This window comes from Lutjanus erythropterus, chromosome 6, assembly GCF_056507025.1.
Source record: "Lutjanus erythropterus isolate fLutEry1 chromosome 6, fLutEry1.hap2, whole genome shotgun sequence".
NCBI classification, from domain to species: domain Eukaryota; kingdom Metazoa; phylum Chordata; class Actinopteri; order Lutjaniformes; family Lutjanidae; genus Lutjanus; species Lutjanus erythropterus.
The window spans coordinates 20,137,817-20,150,418 of record NC_139322.1 but is presented as its reverse complement, the minus strand read 5'-3'; positions in this window follow the sequence as shown (position 1 = coordinate 20,150,418).

Sequence of the window (12,602 nt, the reverse complement as noted above, 5' to 3'; positions counted from 1 at the left end):
TGGAGTCCCTCTAGGCTCAGCCTAGTCACCTCTTTTGCCCTTTTTTATGCAAAAACATTTCAGATCTGTCATCATCTCTCTTGGTTTATGCTCTGCTGCAATTCCGATCACAGTTTCTTTCTTTTACTACCTCTGACATGCAGGTTAGTTGTACTTCTCTTTTTCTCTGAATGATGTCTACACATGGATTTATGCCAGCTGGTTCCCCCTCAGTCTTTGGTAAACCTTGCTGTTGTTCTGTCATGGTACATACCTCCTGTGTGTGCTAAGATCTCTTTATTATCAATCCCTTCCTCCCCTTGCCTCACTGCCAAAAGCTATAACACGGCTCCAGACAGCCAGCTGCCTTATAAGACCAACATCACAGCCAAAGTGCCATCCTGTCAATTTACTCTGTACAACACTTATCGATCCATTTCTCACAAAAGCACAGTTCATTGTCCAAGCTCTCACCATCTCCCTAGTAGACTACTGCAGCTCCCTGCTGGCGGGACTCCCAGCATGCTCTTTGCTCTCTACCCTGCAGGTCAGAATATTGTAATTCCAAGTGCTGTAAATGTGAAAGTTTAAACAGTATTATGAGAAAGCCAGATGGGAAGGAAAAAGTGAAAGAGAGCAAGAAAGTTAAATTGAAAGCAAACAAGCAAATGATCAAAATAAAAAGAGAAGGAGAAAGAAAAAAAACAGCATCAACAAGGGGTCACAGAGCAAAAAGATTATGTAAAATATAAAATTAAACAGATCACATAAATAAGAGGCAAATTAGGATGTCAGAGCATAATCAAGATCTTCACACCAGAAAAACAGGTGCAATAAAGACATAAATGGGAAAATATGTGTGTGTGAGTGTGTACCCACACACACGCACATACCCACACACGATACTGAGTCAACAGTATCGAGGTGGCAAAGTCATAAAAGTAATGAACTTGTTTTGATTACATGAATGTGTCTGGATTGAGTGTAGAGAAGAGGGCTCAAATATAAGATATTAATCTATTACTTCAATTCATGCATGAATGATACGTGTTGATGTTTACATGTTTGTTTGCTGTGGTACAAATGTGTCTGTGTGCAACCTCCATTAGAATGTGTTTAAATAGTGTTTATTTTTTTCTGTGCCACATGTCTCTGGAAGTTAGCAGTCTTACAGTGTCCTGCACAAAAGCCATTGGAATAGGGCTGCATAATTAATTAAAATGTTATTGAAATTGCAATATGGCAAAGCAAAAGTTGCAGAAACAGCATTTTTTTCATAAATAAAAGGTGTGTGACAAAAGGGCATTATAATGTAGTGCTGAAGTGTTGTAGAGATGCCTTCGTTTTTTCAGTGAAAATGAAAATTGTAATAATTGCAATTTTTCCTGTGTTACAAAGTTTAGGCTTGGTTATGGTTAAAGTAAAATTGGACTTAAATGACTGAATTTCTAGCTACGGAAGCTGAATGGCACTAGGGATGGCAGTCAATCAGTCTATTGATCAGTCAGTCCGTCTACCACTTTGGCCCAGACTGAACACTCCCAACAACTATTGGATGGATTGCTGTGACATTTAATACACTCATTCATGTTTCACTCAGGGTGAACTATTATACCTTTGATCACCTTACCTTTAATCTGAATCAGAATTTTAATCTATCTGATACTTTGGTTTATGACATTCCCATCAGCCTCAGCTGTACTTTATGCTTTGTGCTAATTAGATTGTGAACCGGTTCAACATTAAACCTGTTTAACATCAACATGTTAGCATTGTCATTATGACTGATGTCATTTTGGTGAGCATTAACATGCTAATGTTAGCATTTAGCTCAACGCTAAAACATAACAAGGAAAATATTAGCCTAATAGGTTAATCAACTTTATTACATACACAGTTCAACATATTTATTGAAATGTGTTCAGTACATTTGACCCATCTTAAGCAGCCATTGTGAAACACCCAGCAACCAACTCCAGTTCTCACAGCACCTTGCTCAAGGGCACTGACAGGTAAAATAAACTTCATATGCACGTTTTTGATGGATGAAACCAGAGGAAAGCCACGTAAACAGCAGGAGAAAATGCAAACTCAGAAAGAGCTGGGATTTGAACCCAGGACCTTATTGCTGCGAGAATGCTAATCATTGAACCACTATGCTCAGAGCCACAACTCAAGCTTAAGTTGCCAGAAGTAGAATATAGCAGGGAAAACAAAATATTTTGGCAGTCAACACTTTGCAAGTTCAGACTGAACATTTGGCACTGGCAGTGAATGCTTCGCTCCTACAGTATGTTCAACATAACTTTCTTGTTATGCTGTTCTAAAACAAATGTTACTGCATTTCCTACAAAATTTAGGCCTATTTGCTCATGAAAGCTGTATATGAAAGTATTTTCTAAGAGACAGAGGTGCTTGTGTGCATGTAAAAATGTATTCTGTGTGCATGTGTACCTGAACATGCATGTGAGTGTCATCACTGGTAAGCTGGGGCTACCCGTCACACTTCAGCGGGCTGCAGGCGACCAGCTTATCCGATGACATCTTTTCCATTGTGATTCATCATGTTGCCTGCCACTGGCCCGCTCTGGACCATCACGGTGCAGCAACGAGGCCGATGTGACGCTAACTAAAACATTTGTTAGATAAAGAGTGATGAATAATAGAGAAACAAAACAGAGAGTGCTGTCATGCACTGACGCATTCACAAACACACACACACACACACACACACACACACAATAACAGGCACTCTGGGACACAAATTCACACACTGTGACACTGCATATCCAAAACATGGACATGTACTATTTATTTACAATTTATGTACTGTATTTATATCTATTTTACACCATGATTTTTATTTCTCATGTTACTATTAACTGTATTATCCTTGATGATTTGTTAATAAGGTGTATTAACTTGACTTGACATCATGTGTAGACCTGTACATGCAGCATCCCAGGTTTTGGTTTCTACGGGCTGGATCTGAAAAGGTGGTCCACTTGAGAACAACGATGAATCGATATAATATTAAGTCTCCCTCCACCATCTCTGGATGTCTCACACACGCTGTGCGCTGACATTTCAATGTGGCAATAAAGCCTTGTTCCTCCAGCTGGCATCTGCAAACTCAGTGGGGAGGAGAGGTGTCTCATATCAGTTGTTAAGACTGATCATATGCACAGCTCACACACATACACACACAGGTGTCTGCACGTGCCGCACACATGACGCACACTGGTGCAGAAATCACACACTTCTATATGGATAGCCCACTTACGCTGGATATCAGCCAATGTTTTCATCTCACGTCTTCTTGAACCCTCCTACTGTTTTGGAAAAGCATTTTGAGCGGAAGTGAGTATTTTTAGAAAGTCAATGTGCTGCATGTTTGTGTTTTCTCTCCCTGGTGGATAAATTTGCTTTCACTCCAACTATACATATGAAGAATGCTCACAGATGCGAGAATATGTGTATCTCTTAAGTGCTCAAACAGACACACACGCAGATGCAAACACACACAGAGACAAACACACAAACACAGCAGGACCCAACGCAACCTCTCCATCAAGCCGCACTAGAGGGACATGTAGCTCTTTAGGCAAGGTCACTCATTCATCATCTAAATCTCTCCCTGAGTCACCCACTCACTCACTCACTCACTCACACACACACACACACACACACACACACACACACACACACACACACACACACACACACACACACACAACCACACACACACAACCACACACACACACACACACACACACACACACACACACAGCCTATTCCAAGTCTCCATGTTGTTATGGGGCTGTTATCTTCATCAGCCCTAAGGAGCAGGGCAGCGTAGAGAAGCTGCTCCGCTCGTTTTTATCCCTGATATCCCCGTGCACGGGTCAACTTTTTTAATACGTTTACCAGAGCGACAGCTGTAGATAGAGAGTTCGAGAGAAAACTGAGAGAATGAAATAAAAAGAACACAGACAGGGGCAGACACTAACCCGTGAGACGGATACTTTGCCCTGAGGACAGTAATATCAATTTAAAGTTCACCACAGTAGTGGCTCGCTGTATTGTGTTGCAGCTCTTCTCTGGCGGAGAAATCCTTTTTCTCCTCTCAGGTGTCACTTCATGCTCCATACAGTGATTTCAGTTCAGTGTGAGCAACGCTTTTCAAGCTGCAGAACACATACTATATACACACAAATACATATTATCTCCATTTACCATAAAGTGTTTGACCTTGAAACACACAAAGCCTTTAAAGTAACATTATGTATCTGTGTTTTGACAGTCCTGCAGCCAAGATGAGTATTTAAAAAAGAGCTCAGTGAGAGAATGGATTTAATTAATGTCTTTAATTGAAAATTAATTACCACTCATTTGAGTGGTACGAGGCTCCCCTTTCTCTCCTGCTCTGTACCATGATAGGAGAGAAAATTAGATGCCGAATAACAGGGGTTTAGCCATGTCCCCTCCATCGTAATGACAGGATTCATTAAAGCACTCAGCCATGTATGTGTGTGTGTGTGTGTGTGTCACAAATTGGCCAGTATTATAGTCTGTTCAGAGTCATTTGCTATTACCTCCTATTATAAGTCCCTCAAACAATAGGAGGCCGATCTCAATTTTTATTGAGGTTATTTCTCCATGTTCATGTGTCATTATCATAATTAGGGCTGGAACAAGTAATTACAACGTTACTGATTGATATATTGCTAAATTTTGGATCATTGTTGGTCAATTTGCCTTTCAATTTGATGTCATCAAGCAGAGAGTAACAGAAACTGTCAGAAGAAAAGGAAAGAAAGAGAGGATGATTCACAACAAAGGTCTCTGGCTGGATTTGAACACAGGACACTGCGACAACATGGTGCAGATCTTAGACCTATATTAGCTACCTAATAATTACGTTTGATTTATTGCTGTTTCAATGACTGTTTAACTTGTTTATTATTAAATGTATGTAAAATGCTCTATGCAAATTACAGAGCTGAAAATGATTAAAAAGCTGAAAATTCTTACAACAACATTTTGTCAGAACAGTCAAAAACAATTAATTTTGATTAATTTTTAAATAAAATTCTTTTCACCTCTATGGCTAAATTCTTTTCATGTCATTGGTTAATTGTATTTGATGGGGTCGGAGCAGTACTTCGCTCATCATTTTAATACTTGTAATAATGCTCATACACTAGGTGACCATCAAATCAAATAATTATTTCTTAAATTATGTAATGATACGATAATATCACGATCCACAACACAGTATTTACTGCAATATTTAAAAAATGAACCCTCTACACATCACAATAAATGGGATGTGTAGAGGGTTGTTGTTGCTGTTGTTGTTATCTAATCATCATTTCCCGTGTTCCTGCTTTCCTTCATTAATAAAATAAAACAAAAGTAGCCAACCATTGCCCGAAGCATGTACATGAAATTGGCATGATTTGTTTTTGGCAATGCATGATTGAATTATGTACGTATAATTGCAAAACAAAAACAATGTAATAGTAGAAGTCATTTTATAAAATAAGATAAAATCAAAATAAAATGAAATATATGTAATGTTACATATATTGTTATTTTCTGAAATCAATTCTATGTCAGAAAATAGTGAAAATTTCCCTGACATATTTAATTGTCTTGTTTGGTCACAGCAACAATCTAAAACTCAAAGATATTAATATTCTGCCAATTGATTAATCAACCGATCACTTCTATAGGCCCAAGAAATATAACTTTAGGAATCCTCATGTGCAATAATCTTTTTCTCGTGCAAAAATGAATTCATATGACATTGCAAATTGGCTAGAAATATATTCTGGTCTATTACTGCATAGAGTCAGCACATGCATAGAGTATATTATATATATTATAGTTCAGTTGCTATCATTAGCAAACCATAAGGTAACCAGCTGTTTGCCTATTAAAATTTAAAGCAGCTGATCAAGAAGGGACTCAGAGAGCTGAGATTATGATCCAATAAACTGGTCATTATTGATCAGGTAATGTTATTTAAATGGACCACAGGAGTGTAAATAAATTGTATCTGGTGAAATAAAAATCCCCTCTTGCTGCTGAAGCTTCATGAGACAGATTTCTAAATAAAATACTGAATCATGGTGATGATGATGCATACAACCATTATCACATAGTTTAACTCACATTTGTTTGGTAATCAACTGAAAAACAGCATGTGGTGATGTTGCTTGTTCATTTCTGATGCATTTTATTTCATTTGACAAGTTAATTCATTGCACCAAATTAAATTTGATTCTAAATGAAATTGGGTTGCATAACGCCTCTGTACTTTAATGAATTAGTAAAACGCTTTGGCACTGATGTCCAAATACTGAATGTTAAATGATGTTCTCCATGGATTAGATAGATTTGTTTAATCGCTCTAAACATGTAAATAAGCTTTAGCTGTTGACGTCTGTGGGTAAAGGCTCAGAGAGACATTTGATTTGCAAAATGAGGGTGTATGCAGATTTTGCAGCACAACCTTCGTGCTGCAGAGGCAGTGACGGCTAGCTCTGTGAAGCCATGGTGAGGGGTTATGTTTCTTTCAGCCAGAGAGAAGACTAATGGGATGACGATCAATGTAGATGATACAGTAGGACATGACAAACAAAGCATAATGAAACAATTCGAAGCAGCAGTTGTGATGGAATGAAAAAAGGAAACGGAAGAAAAATTAAAGCCTGCTCTGTCAATATGTGCTGTTTTATAATTTGAATGTATGATTCAATTGAAATGGAGCAGAAGTATACTGTAAAGTGACTGAGCACAAATGACTGTGGGGTTGTGCACTTTACAAATGCAAAAGTTCCCACTCAAACGCTGGAGATGAGAATAATTGCTAGTGGTTATACTGGGCCTGGGCCTGCATTAATGGCTTCTGCTTTAATATGGCATCAAGCAAAACATAGTATCCCCTTGACATTCATTAGTCAGTTTTATGCAGTGTGTGTGTGTGTGTGTGTGTGCGTGTGTGCGTGTGTGTGTGTGTGTCCATTGTGGAACTGCTGTCCACTTCTTTCCGGGCGTTCAGACTGAGAACAGCCCTGCATTTGAAAAACACAGAGGGCTGTATCGGTGAGGGAATGTTGTTCCAGGTACCTGTGAGATGATAAAATATGATCCAGGAAGGGCAGTTGGAGCAATAAATCCATGACTTTGAGGGTTTTTCAAACACAGAGGTTTATAATACTATGGGGAAGGGTTTTAACACTCTGGAAAGTTATCACAGCAACAATCATTTCATCCTCCGTTGCAACAATTGCCAGGTAAACAGTACAATCATGCCTTTCTTGTTATAAAGTAATCTACCAGGACTGTGCACCAGTGCTGCTATTTGCTGGATTATGTTACATTGCTGTGTAGCAAAGGTTGAGCTTAGTGCAAAGCAATAGTCTCAATTAATGTGGGGACTGTATTTTTCCATGCAGTGCTATTATCAGTGTGAGTTAGGTGTTGGGATGGTATGGATTTTTCTTACCACAATGACAAAGCAGCATATTCCCGTTGGATGGCTGTTTATCGTGACTGCCTTAATAATTAGATTTTATGAGACTTTATTGACGCATACTGTCAGTGGAGTAACATAGCTCCTTTAAGGGATACGGCAGTGCATAAGCGTGTGCGGCATGCAAGTGAGGGAGAGCGGTTTGCTGCTGCTGCTAGCAGAGCAGAATCGTAAGCTTAGCATTGAGTTATCAATTTGGCAGTAAATGTACAGTACATGTTATGTCAGTTCATACACACTGCAGATACTCAAGACTAAGAAAGGTTTCCTCTGTCATTTCCTAACTGCTGGACAAGAGAAGGTGTTAGCTCCACAGTAAACTTAGCAGGAAAGGGTAATGTTAAGCTAATGCTAATGCTAACGCTAAAGATAGCATTGTACCTTTAAAACGTTGGTTCTGGTCATATCATTTCAGAGCTTTGTAATCCAGCCTTGAATTACAGTGTCTTTTTAGGAGATGTGGTAAAAGAAATCCAGAAATATAAAAATCCGGCACCAACTGTCTTCTGTAGTTATTTAACCATTTTTCTGTCTTGTAGAGCTGCAACGATAAATCGACTATTAAATTAATCACTTACTCTTTTGATGATTGATTAATCCTTTTGAGACATTTTTTAAGCAAAAATTCTTTCAGATGTGAATATTTTCTAGTTTGTTTACTCCTCTCTGACAGTAAACGTAATATCTTTGGGTTGTTGCCAAAACAAGACATTTGAGGACATCACCTTGGGCTTTGGGAAACAATTTTTTTCACAGTTATCTTACATTTTTCTGACATTTTAAGGACCAACCAACTAATTGATTAACAACAAAATAACAGATTAATCAATAATGAAAATAACTGTCAAACAGCTGTGTGACAGCACTGACCCATAGATTAATTAAGAGATCTATGAACTGATCACAACATGAAATTGACCCTTCAAAATAAAATTTGTGTTAATGATAGTAATGAGCTCAGTATTGTGTTAAGTTACAGCCTTAGTGTGAACACAGCCTCAATTTCTGACTTCATCACACGCCCACTGAGTATTTAAAGCTCCTACTGCACTTTACATTTTAAATTGCAATACAGGTTCAATCTGTGCTGTAATCTGTACAAATCTATTTAGTACAATGAAGTCACAAAATGTGATGTCAATGTTAAGAAAATGTTATCCTGCCACCAGCATTAAAAAGGCAGGTCAACTGAATGACAGTTCATTTAATACACAATACAATGCTAGAAGACAAACAATTTTGTCTTATAATGTTAAAGGTTTGTTTGGATTATGATCAGGTAAGAAAGATAAATGTTTATTTTTTCATTTGTAAGTCAAGCTTTCAATTGTATATGTAATATATCTGTTGTAAATCAACAGAAGCGCATGCAAATGCTGCAGACTACTGTCCTTCAAATTTTGCTACAGTTTTGTTTTCATCTCTTATTTTTTCAGTTTTATTGTTAAAACACAAATCACCTAGGCTACTCTAATACACTCGCACACATTGGAAAAGGAATCGTGTGTTTTGGATTAAAGATCAGCAGATCTTGAGACAAACAAGAATGCATGCAATATCTTTTGACCACCCACTCAGTTCAGCTGGACAAACCATCCTGGGATGAGTGGAGGTGAGCAGGGATAAGTGCCCTGCTAACCCAGCTTGGACTTTAGGCTCCTCCTGACTAATGTCTGGTCAGGAAAATGAAACAAAATGAAACAAGACAAAAATTCCACTCAGGCTGTTTTGCCAATGTCTTACAGAGTTCTGCTCCATAACATCCTGGATCAAGCTGTTGCACTTGACGAGTGGACTGTACTCCAAGCTGACAGGATGCAACACTCATGTCTCTGGCAGGATGAGGGGAGAAAGACTCTGTTTATATCAGTGCACAAAAAACTGTCACTGTCACTGTTGGTGAACGATGTTTCACAGATTTCAAACTATTTTTGTGAAGATGTCAACCATATTGTTACTGCTGCTGTTTACATTCAATCTGACACAAATTAAAAATATGCACTACAGAATTGATTAGGGCTTTAAAAACTTCTATAGACACAATGAAGTAACAAATATTTTATATTTCACCATTCACATAAAAAGGTTACATGTTACAGTAGTTTCCTCTGGAGCAGACCATCCTTTAGAGTCAGTTACCTATTACTGTGTCCCTTGACCAAAACTCCTGAACAGAATTAGACAGGAGTAATTCAAATTAATGAGCACGGTCGTGCCCTAACATGAAACACTATATAGAGAGATTTCATCATTTTGCAAAGCAGCCTCACTGCCTTTCACAGTCAATCACCATCACTGAGCAGTCTGATCAAAACTGTAACTGTCTGAGCGACAAGGTAGAATCTACACACAGAAACACACTCGTATACAAAATACATTGCATGTACAGTACATGCCCATACAAGCATTTATAACACACTCACAGCATACATGTGTGTGAACAGCAGTGTCATCCATATGGACAGTCACACCCTGAGAGTGATCAGTCGTGTCAAACAGAGGTACAACAATAATGTATGTTTTTGTGAAGTTGGAGAGCAGAGTAGCTTAACACCACAGCAACTTTCAAAGCAAAAGGCCATCTGGATCACACAGAACACAGGCCTTTGTCAGTGTGTGTGTGTGTGTGTTTCTGTGAGTGTGTCAGTGAGCTAGTGACAAAGAAAGAAAAGCGACAGAAAGAACAAAATGTTATTTGATCTCTGTTCTATTGACTTCAATTATTCATTTTCTATTGCCAATTTTAGAAAATGTTTTCATCCAGGATCATCAATGTTTTTGTGGGATATTCTCATGAAATTATGAAATTAAAATTATATTTTACTTTGGTATGTTCTTGGCATACATATTCATGCTTACTCCCTGTGTGTACTGGATGTCCCACTTACCCACAGAGTTGAAGTACAACTAACTTTTTTTGCAGTGCTGTAATTAGTCTGGAAATCATGGAGGAATGGAGGCATGTCACCTGAGATAATATGACATATTTTGGGATCCTTTCTTCCATGGAGTCTGTCTATGTGCCAGTGGTGGGAGTAATGAATCGCAGTTGCTTACTTTACTGTAATTATTATCATTATTTGTTTTGTTTTGTTTTGTTTTTGGGTACTGTACTTTTATGATTATTCACATATATTATACTAATATATGAGTATGATATTTATGAGTAACCCTGTCTCTATAATTTGAAGTCATATCCAAACCTTTCATGTGCATTTTTGTTGCCAATACGTCAACCTGATCACAAAAGGGCTACTAAAAACTACAACTTATCACGTCACAGTTGTATGCCTCCACCAACCGGTCAAGTTGCAGTTTACATCCATGTCTGTCCAGATTGATTGAAGACTTGAAGGAATTTAATTTAAGGTGTGTGTATTTTTTGGGCAAAATGGAAGTTATCACTATATAGACATGTACTGTATGATTCCAGTGAATGGTTTTCAGTGAGAAACATGCTGTCTTCACTTAAAGGCAAATTTTACAAAGGAGTACAGAGGACTGACAGAGAGCTGAACATTATGATGTCATAATGAAGTAAATCTTTGACTTTTTGGATAAAATGACATCATGCCATCATTTTATCCTATTAGATATTTGCATGAAATTTTGTCATAACTAGCGTATGACCATTGACTAGTAATCTTTGACCTTCAAAATGAAATCGGTTCATCCTTTAATCCAAGTGGACATTTATGCAAAAGTTCAAGACATTCCATCAGGGCATTCTTAAGATATCACATTCACAAGAACCCAAAAACATAAGGCCTCTGATCATGGCCGTCACCAGCGCGGGCGCTGCAGCAGGCAGTTTTGGACAGGTGACTGCCATCACTGAGTTTGGAGTAATTTAAGCCACTTTTAAACAGCCTGTTCAAGATGCATCTGTTGCGCCATTCACCCACCTCACTGATGCAATTGATTAACATGTTAAATTACATACTTATTTCACAAATTTGTCAGCTGAGTCTAAGCAGAGTGTGAGAGATGGGCAGACACACACAAATACCACATATGTACCTGCACATACACACAGACAGGAGAGAAATCCCACACAACAGATCATCACACAAGATGATCCTTGTAATTTGATCGTTGCAGAAGAAGAGACGCCCTATTTAACGTAATAAATTCATGAGGTTATTAACTCCATATATGATTAGAAAAGAGCAGAGGAGCAGAGTCGCTTGTTGACTGGTGCTGTCGTCACACCATATGCCAAGACTGTTGTGTTATGTCATGCTTCTTTTGCATCCGCAAAACCAGCATGCTGTCTACAAACGCACAGTGGGGCAGCTTTATAGTGGTGTCATTTGGTTCCATGTAAAAAAAAAAAAAAAGAACACAAAAAACAAAAGCAGCGTTGGGACAAGTCTTCATTGCAGTAGTATTGTGTGATCTCTGTGTGATAACAGCTGGAGAAATTTCTTTCAAAATGAATGCCAGTTAATGTATTAAACATCAATGTTAAAAAGTAACTTAAGTGTTTGTCCTTTTAAGACCAGTGGTTTTACATGTAGTTTAGTAGACTTTCAGTCATGTAATAGCTGTTCTACTTCAGTAGAGATTTTCATGGAAATATTGAACAAAAAGTGAAATAGCACCTTTGGGTATTTGCTTTTCTATAAAAAGATTCAGTATTTTAAATGTGAGATGCAGAAAATTCAGATGGTCCATGCACACAGACACACAGGCACACAAACACACACATTAGGGGCAGCAGATGCAGCAGCAGAAGTGGTAACAAGCTTGTTAGGAAGGCGAGTGACAAACGAGCCAGAGCACATTGTCCTGGCATTAGAGATGAGCAGAGGTGTGAAAATGTCACCACAAATAGCCCTTGGTCACCAAATGTCACCTCTCCACTCTCCTCCACACCTCTGCCTTCCTCCTACTCTGCTCCTGTTTCCTCCTCTTTCTAATCTGCCTCGCTCTCTCTTTTTCCTTTGCACTTCCTTCCATCTACTCACTTCTTTTCACCGTAAACTGCCCTTCTTCTCTCTGTCCTCTCCTGCTCCTCTCTCATCCTTTGACACTGCTTCCCTTTGCTTCCCCCATCTCCTCAAAAGGGCAGAGAGGA